The sequence below is a fragment of the Panthera pardus genome, unplaced genomic scaffold (genome assembly GCF_024362965.1).
Source record: "Panthera pardus isolate Hobbes unplaced genomic scaffold, ASM2436296v1 HiC_scaffold_174, whole genome shotgun sequence".
NCBI classification, from domain to species: domain Eukaryota; kingdom Metazoa; phylum Chordata; class Mammalia; order Carnivora; family Felidae; genus Panthera; species Panthera pardus.
In genome coordinates, this window is record NW_026526737.1 from 19,234 (window position 1) to 26,412 (window position 7,179).

Consider the following 7,179-nt stretch of genomic DNA (forward strand, 5'->3'; position numbering starts at 1 on the left):
AGCATGAACAGGGGAGGGTCAGAGAGAGAGGGAGACAGAATCTGAAACAGGCTTCAGGCTCTGAGCTGTCAGCACAGAGCCCGACAGGGGGCTCGAACTCACAGACTCTGAGATCATGACCTGAGTCAAAGTCAGACGCCCAACCGACTGAGCCACCCAGGCGCCCCAAAAGAGACATGTAAAAAGACAAGCTCAAATTATTTACCAGTAGAATCCACAGACGTGAAATCCCTATGTCAAACTGCAGTAAGCGTCTAAATGCCACTCAAATTTTGTTCTTAAAATAGTAATACTGTAAGCAGAAGGGCTTTAGAACCCAGATCAATTTTATCTTCCTTTCACCTTCTTATTTCTTGTCTCCTCTGTTCCAGCTTCCCACGCCAGAGCTTAACAAGTCAGTTTATTAGGCACCATTTGCCTGTGCACCGCCCCCCGCCCAACCCCGCCTGTGACGTTTTACAAACATCCAGGCTCTAACCCGCACAGGATGGAGATGAAGGGAGCACGCTAAGAAACATGGCTGTCTTTGCTTTGACATTTATCTGCCCCATTTCCTGACCCCAGAATACTTTCCAGAGGGTCTCCCAATTTTGAGTTTCAGCCGAATTCTGAGTAGCTCTCAGCCACGAAAAGACACATTTCTAAGAGGGACATTTAGATCCCATGTTTTGATATAAAATATTTTTCTTTCATAGGTAGAATTAGGGGGCGTTGCGTTTTCCTTAAGGTAGTTGATCCAACCATTAGATAGATTGTGCTTATTTTGGTTCAGATGGCTTTAAAAAAAAAAAAAAAGGAAGAGAATTTTAAAGTCATTACTTCTCCCATAAGGTCTCTGGATAACCTAAACCGCTACCCCTGAAGAAGGGCAGAAGGGTTGTGTTTTGTCCTCCTGGTGTGAACTTTGCAAGGTTTATTTCCATCATCACTGAGTCATGGCTTGTCTCTGTCTCTCTCTCAGGATATTTTGCTCGCGTCCATGGCGTCCATCAGCTTATAAAGGCATTTCTAGGGAAGACAGAATGTCCCTGTGAGATTCTAAATCTTGGGGCTGGGATGGATACCACCTTCTGGAGACTAAAGGTAAATTAAAAAATACCGCCCCCTTGTTTCCCCAATTGTTTAATTTTGTGAAGGTTCCCAGCGGGTTCAAAAATGTCAGGGGCGCCCTGGCGACTCTGTCGGTTGAGCACCCGACCCTTGATTGCGGTTCAGGTCATGATCTCTCGGTTTGTGGGTTCAGGCCCCGCATTGGGCTCTGTGCTGACGGCACAGAGGCTGCTTGGGATCCTGTCACTCTCTCACTCTCCCTCTCTCTCTGCCCTTCCCCCATCTCTCTCGCAAAATAAGTCAATAAACATTGTTTTAAATGTTAGAAATATATTCAAAAGGAATGCGGTGACTGCCTGTCCCGCGTCCCTGTCCCCATCTGCTTGCACCTGCTGTGCAACCACTGTCAGCCACGTACGTGATGTCACCAGGGCCCTAGATATGTGCCTTGCTTCTTAGCTCCTGCTGTCACAAACAGGGCTTTTGATCCAAATCCTCGTATACATTCTCTGCGTGTGTGCGAGAGCCCTGCCAGTGGAGTAGCTGAGACCAGGGGCCCAGGCATTTTCCGTTTTGACGACAACAAAAGACTTTACTGTCGTCGTGACGGTGTCTTCAGTATAGCTTGGAGATTTGCAAGGCTGGGTGATGGCAACATGACACAAAGCCCTTTTAAGTTTAGTTATTCATTTTGAGAGAGAGAGAGAGACAGAATCCTAAGTGGGGCTTAGATGCGGGGCCTATCCCACGGAGCACGAGACCGTGCCCCAAGCCGAAATCAAGAGTCCGAGCCCAACTGCCTGAGCCATCCAGGTGCCCCTCCATTCTCTGATTTGGTCCCTCACCTCCTTCGTTAGGGTTCAAGAGCAGGTATAATTACACTCACTCACAGAAGAGGAAATGGGTCCAGTTAGTGGCAGAATCAGGACCACAGGCCTGTTCTTTGATTCCGGGCTGGAATTGTAGCACCAAACCTTTTCTCTACAACGATCTCACTGATTTGCTTTCATTGCTTTCTCTACACAATCTCACTGATTGCGTTTTCTTTTTTGTAGGTTTGTACAGATCTCTCTGGGTTCTTCTGTCAGGTCGGTCATGTGGCAGTCATGGGTACGTGCATTTCCCCAGATTCTTGCAGAAGTACACCGAGATAAACTAGAGTGTGTGGGCCTAATGCGACCTGAGTGTGTATTTTGTCCCTCATCAGCTCACCCGATGAGGTCTTTGGTCATCGGTGCCCCCAGCCTCTCTCTCACTGAGGCGAGAAATCAGTGGCCTCAGCACAGCCTTAGTATTAACCGGTTGCCTCTGCATTCTTCATTCAGGAGAAGATAGCTAACGTTTCTGAAGGGCGTGCACATCCGTGACCTCGGGAATGAACATGAGAGCTCTGCCGGTGGGGGGGTGGTACCCAGACGGGGCAAGGAGGGCTCCGAGAGCTTGTGCCGTCCCCAGGTCGGACAGCCAGTGGCGCTGGAGCATGGAACAAACAACGGACTGAAGTTCGTCCACGTCCAGATTCCCTCCTTGTTCTCTCCAGAGAGCCCTGCGGCTGCTCGGGGGGTGGCGGGGGGGGGGGGGGGGGGCTCTTTGCTATAGGTCGGCGGTGCCTCTGGGCCTCAGAGAGCATGGCGTGGTGGAAGGAACTGGAAGAGAATGCAGTGGCAGAATGTGTGCAGTGTGAACAGAAGCCACGGGAGAAACTCCTCCTTTGGGCTTGACACCCTTTTCAACGTGGTCCCGTGGTTTGGTCTCTCCCCCCGCCGTGTAGGTGGGTTAATCATTACTAAATCTGAGATTTTTATTTCTGAGCAAGGTACACTGAAGCTCGTGTGCCCCTTCCGAGGAAAAGGTCATCTGTCAGCAGTGAGGAAGGAGAATAGTGCAGGGTCTGAAAAATTTGGTGGAGTTTTTTCGTTTTGATAATGACATCAGTCTAAAGGGTTTTTAAAAACCTAAGTTTCTGTTTAGAAAAATGATGCTTGTTTGCTCTCTGGAGCAGGAGCTGAACGGGCCAAATTTAGGCTACCACCTATGTTGGTAAATAAAGTTTTACTGCAACACAGCCAACTCCCAGTTCCTTCCATCTTCCCTGTGGCTGCTTTAGCCCTACGGCAGCAGAGTGGAGAAGTCACAGCAGAGACCGTCTGGCCTGCAAAGGCTAGAGTACTGGCTGTTTACAGCAAGTTCGCTGAGCCCTGTTTTTGAGCTCTACGTGCTTCTGTAAAAGAGGAGGGGAGATCTCGTCGGCTAGTCTTGTTGTCTGGTGCACCTTCCACCTGGGAGGGTCCCCTGGCTGCACCAGCAGAGGCTTGGCTGTGGGTCACAGGCTTTCTGCTGCCGCTGGTGTGTGAGCTCGTTCTGTATGACGTCAGGCCCCAAGATCAGTCGAAGGGACAGTTGAAGGCTCCCACCTTCAAGCAGCGGGTGAGAGAAGGGTGCAGGAAAGCCAGTACAACCCCAGACAAAGAATAAAGGGTGAGTGAAACCCTTTAAGGGATCTCAGCTTCTTGGTGTCTCTTGAATCTATTTCCACACGGCCAGAGGATCAAGGACGCAGGGGGTCAGTCTCAATATGGCAGCCTGTGCAGCGGTCGGCCACGTTGGATCTCCTTTGAGCCTACGGGATACTCTTCCTCACGGTTGTCCCCGGCTGCCCTCCGGTAGCTATGCACGGTCCCGGTTGCCTTCCGTGCCTCCTGTGACGTGCGAGCTACTGGCGAGTGGAGTGTCGGAAGGGCTCGGGGAATCCCAGAATAAAAAGTTGAAGCGTCATGTCCCGCAGCCATTTGTTGCCCCTTTCCCAAAGGCAAGAAAGAAGATGTCTGTTCCTTAAAAGCTCCAGTGTGCCTTTTGGAAGCTTTCCCTCCATGGTGACCCCTTAATCGGCATTCTTAAGAGGGCAAGTAGCTGATGAGTGGGAAAGCTCTTTAGAAAGTCAGAAGTCCTAGACGAGCCATAGGATCGTATGCTGTCCTGCATTTGCTTTTGTTCTCCAGGCCTTCTGGAATTTTAGCGTGTCCTTAACTTCATATCGTGTGAGCGAAATCCTTAGAGGGTGTTCTGGAATTTCCTAGCAAAAGTCATCTTCTGGTATGCTCTAAACGTTTCCTCCAAATATCTTCGGACAGCTTTTTACCAGGCCCTGCCCTATACACGGGCAGGGGAGCGCGGCAGCACCAAGAGAGAACGGTTGAGATCGGTGAGCGTGTCTCTTCTGATGGGTCAGGAGACTGTCTTTGTCTCTGTCTTCCTGTCTCCCCCTTCCTCCCTCCCCCTTTGTCCCCCAGACCAGATCCCCTGAGATTTTCCAAGGGCTGAGGGGTAGCTGGCTCTCCCAGTTCTGACACTTGCCCTTAGGGGTCACCTCCTACTGGAAAATGCTTGCTTGTGATTGCTGCCTCCCTGCCCGTCATGCTGTCGTGGGGGGCCGGCTCCCTCTCGGTCCCTGCTGTCCATCGCTCGTTACTGTGCACGTAAATGGTGTTCTGCGCAGTTGCTCGAGTCAGAAAGAGGGGTGTCATCCTCACCCCAGCTCTTCCTTAATCCCGGCCCACACCTGCGAGGCCCACCACCGGGTTCTGGGCACCAACAAGTGTCTTTTTCTTGGTCTTTTTTTCCACTTTAAGGAAGCGGCTCTGTACTTGTGGAATGTAAGTACAGGTGGATACGGAGGCGTTAGAAGAGCGCTTTGGGGGGGCGCCGGGCAGGTCACCAGGTTGTGGAGCGCCTTGTTTCTTTCCCCAAGCTTCAGGGGCATCGGGAGCTGCTGCAGGCAACACGCAGGGTGTCGCTGAGAGTCCAGACAGCGGTGTCCTTACAGTGTGTGCAGTTGGCGAGCTGAGGAGGAGAGAATGTGTTCGTGAATACGCTTCGGGGCTGAGGGATTGATTGGACGTGACAGAGAATGTGCTAGGATGGCCAGGGGGCCAAGGGGAGACCAGGCCGGGGATGCAGAAGGGGGAGCAGGGTCGTGTGTGTGTTTGTTTGTGTGTGCATGTGCGCGCGCGTCTGCCACGCTTTTTTACTGCAGCCCTCAGTAAAGATAAATGTACACCCCAGGCCAAGACCTACTTCTAAGTACCCATGTCAATAAGGTTTTTAAGTTTATTTATTTAACTTGAGAGAGAGAACCGGTGGGGGAAGGGCAGAGAGAGAAGGGGACAGAAGATCCAAAGCGGGCCCTGGCCCCTACGTGGGGCTCAAACTCACGAGCCGTGAGATCATGACCTGAGCCAATGTCAGACACTTAACCGACGGAGCCACCTCGGCACCCCGTCCCCATGACAGTCAATGATAAAGGCACACACGTGGCACTTACTAAGGCAGGCCCCGTTCTGAGTGTCCCTTGTGTGTACTTATTTCCTCATTACTCCTCACAACCCCGTGAGGTGCTGTCCCTGTCTCTGCTTCGCAGAGGAGGGAAACTTGGCCCAGGGAGTGGAGTGACTTTGGGGCCTCGCGGCAGACAGGCGGTGGAGCTGGGATTCGAACCCCCGTCCCCTGCTCCAGAGCACCTGCCCTTTACCACCCGCTGTATCCTCCCCTCACAGAAAAAAGTAAACGTGTCACAAAACAGTACTCACCCCCACTGTGTGCGATGCTTCGGGATTTTTGCTGTTTTATTCCATTTTATCCCTCAAATGCTGGTCAGCATTGGTGTCCTGACCCTCTCTGATTCATCTCGATCTGCTTTTTGGAAAATTCTGTCAGGTCCTACTCCCCCAGCGCCTCCACATACCCCCACCTCCATCCCAGGCACTGCTCCCCCAGTTCAGGCTCCCCGTGACTTCTTCCCTGGACAGCTGTGAACCCCGGACGCCCGTCCTCCATCCATTCCCCACGTGGAGACCACAGTAATCTGGAAAATACATCTCTGCCCATATCGTTCCTGGATGTCAAACCCTTAAGTGCCCTGATGCTCTTCGGGGCCTAGTACTCGCTCGGTACGTGAAGGTGGTCAGTAAATGTAGGAGTGAATACATAATTCTAGAGCTTACTGCGTGTTTTTCCTCAGGATGAAGACCTTCTCCCAAGTAAATATTTTGAAGTGGACTTTCCCATGAGAGTCACGAGAAAGCTGCACAGCATCAAGTGAGTATGGCTTTGACCACAGGAGAGAGCCCGGTAGGATTCAGGGTCAGCGTTCAGGAGGCGGCCGGTCTGAACGCCAGAGACCTCATTTTAGGGGACTCTTCCCTTTTACCCCCTTCCCACCTTCCTTCTGGCCCCAAGATCCCCATTCCAAACTGTCTTCAAAACGAAATGTCCCCTCCCTTGCAACTCTTCTGTCCGTTAACGTAATTTCTCTGAACACGTAATAGAAATGACCTAGAGTGGTTTAATTTTAATCTGAAATTTAAAAAAGTGTTTTAATGTTTTATTTATTTTTGAGAGAGAGAGAGGGAGACAGAGTATGAGTGGGGGAGAGGCACAGAGAGAGAGAGAGAGAGAGAGAGAGACAGAATCCAAAGCAGGGCCCAGGCTCCGAGCTGTCAGCACAGAGTCCGATGTGGGGCTTGAACTCATGAACCGTGAGATCATGACCTGAGCCAAAGTTGGACACTTAACCGACTGAGCCAACCAGGCGCTCCAATAATCTGAATTTTCATGTGTGCTCCGGCTACTTCTGTATCTCCAGAGCATAGAAAGGGGCCTGGCTCAGAGCAGATGTGTAGTAAATAGCGTTTGAATGAATAATGGGAGGCCAAATTGGCCATTTACTATATATGAGATAGTATGGGGGCCACCCTGAGTCCATGTTTTAAGAATTCTGCAGTTATAGATGGCGAGTTTGTGAATCTTTGCTGAGAGCTTTGGTAGCACCATGTGAAATGCTTCACTCAGATGATCTCATTGAGTCGTCAGAGCCGACTCAGGAATGACATGCTTTTATTAGCAGTTGAGGAAACCAAAGCTCAAAGAAGTTAAGCTATTTTCCATAAGGTTACCTGTTGACAAAGGGGTAGAGCTGAAATTTAAACCCTGACCTCAAGCCCAAGGTCAGATTTTCTCAGTGGTTTTTAACGTATACTTCTTCCCCTTCTTTTTAAACTAGTCATTTAAACAAAATCTTAAGTCTTACATTTAAAAAATTTTTTAGTAACCATTAAAACTTTCACCTTGTCC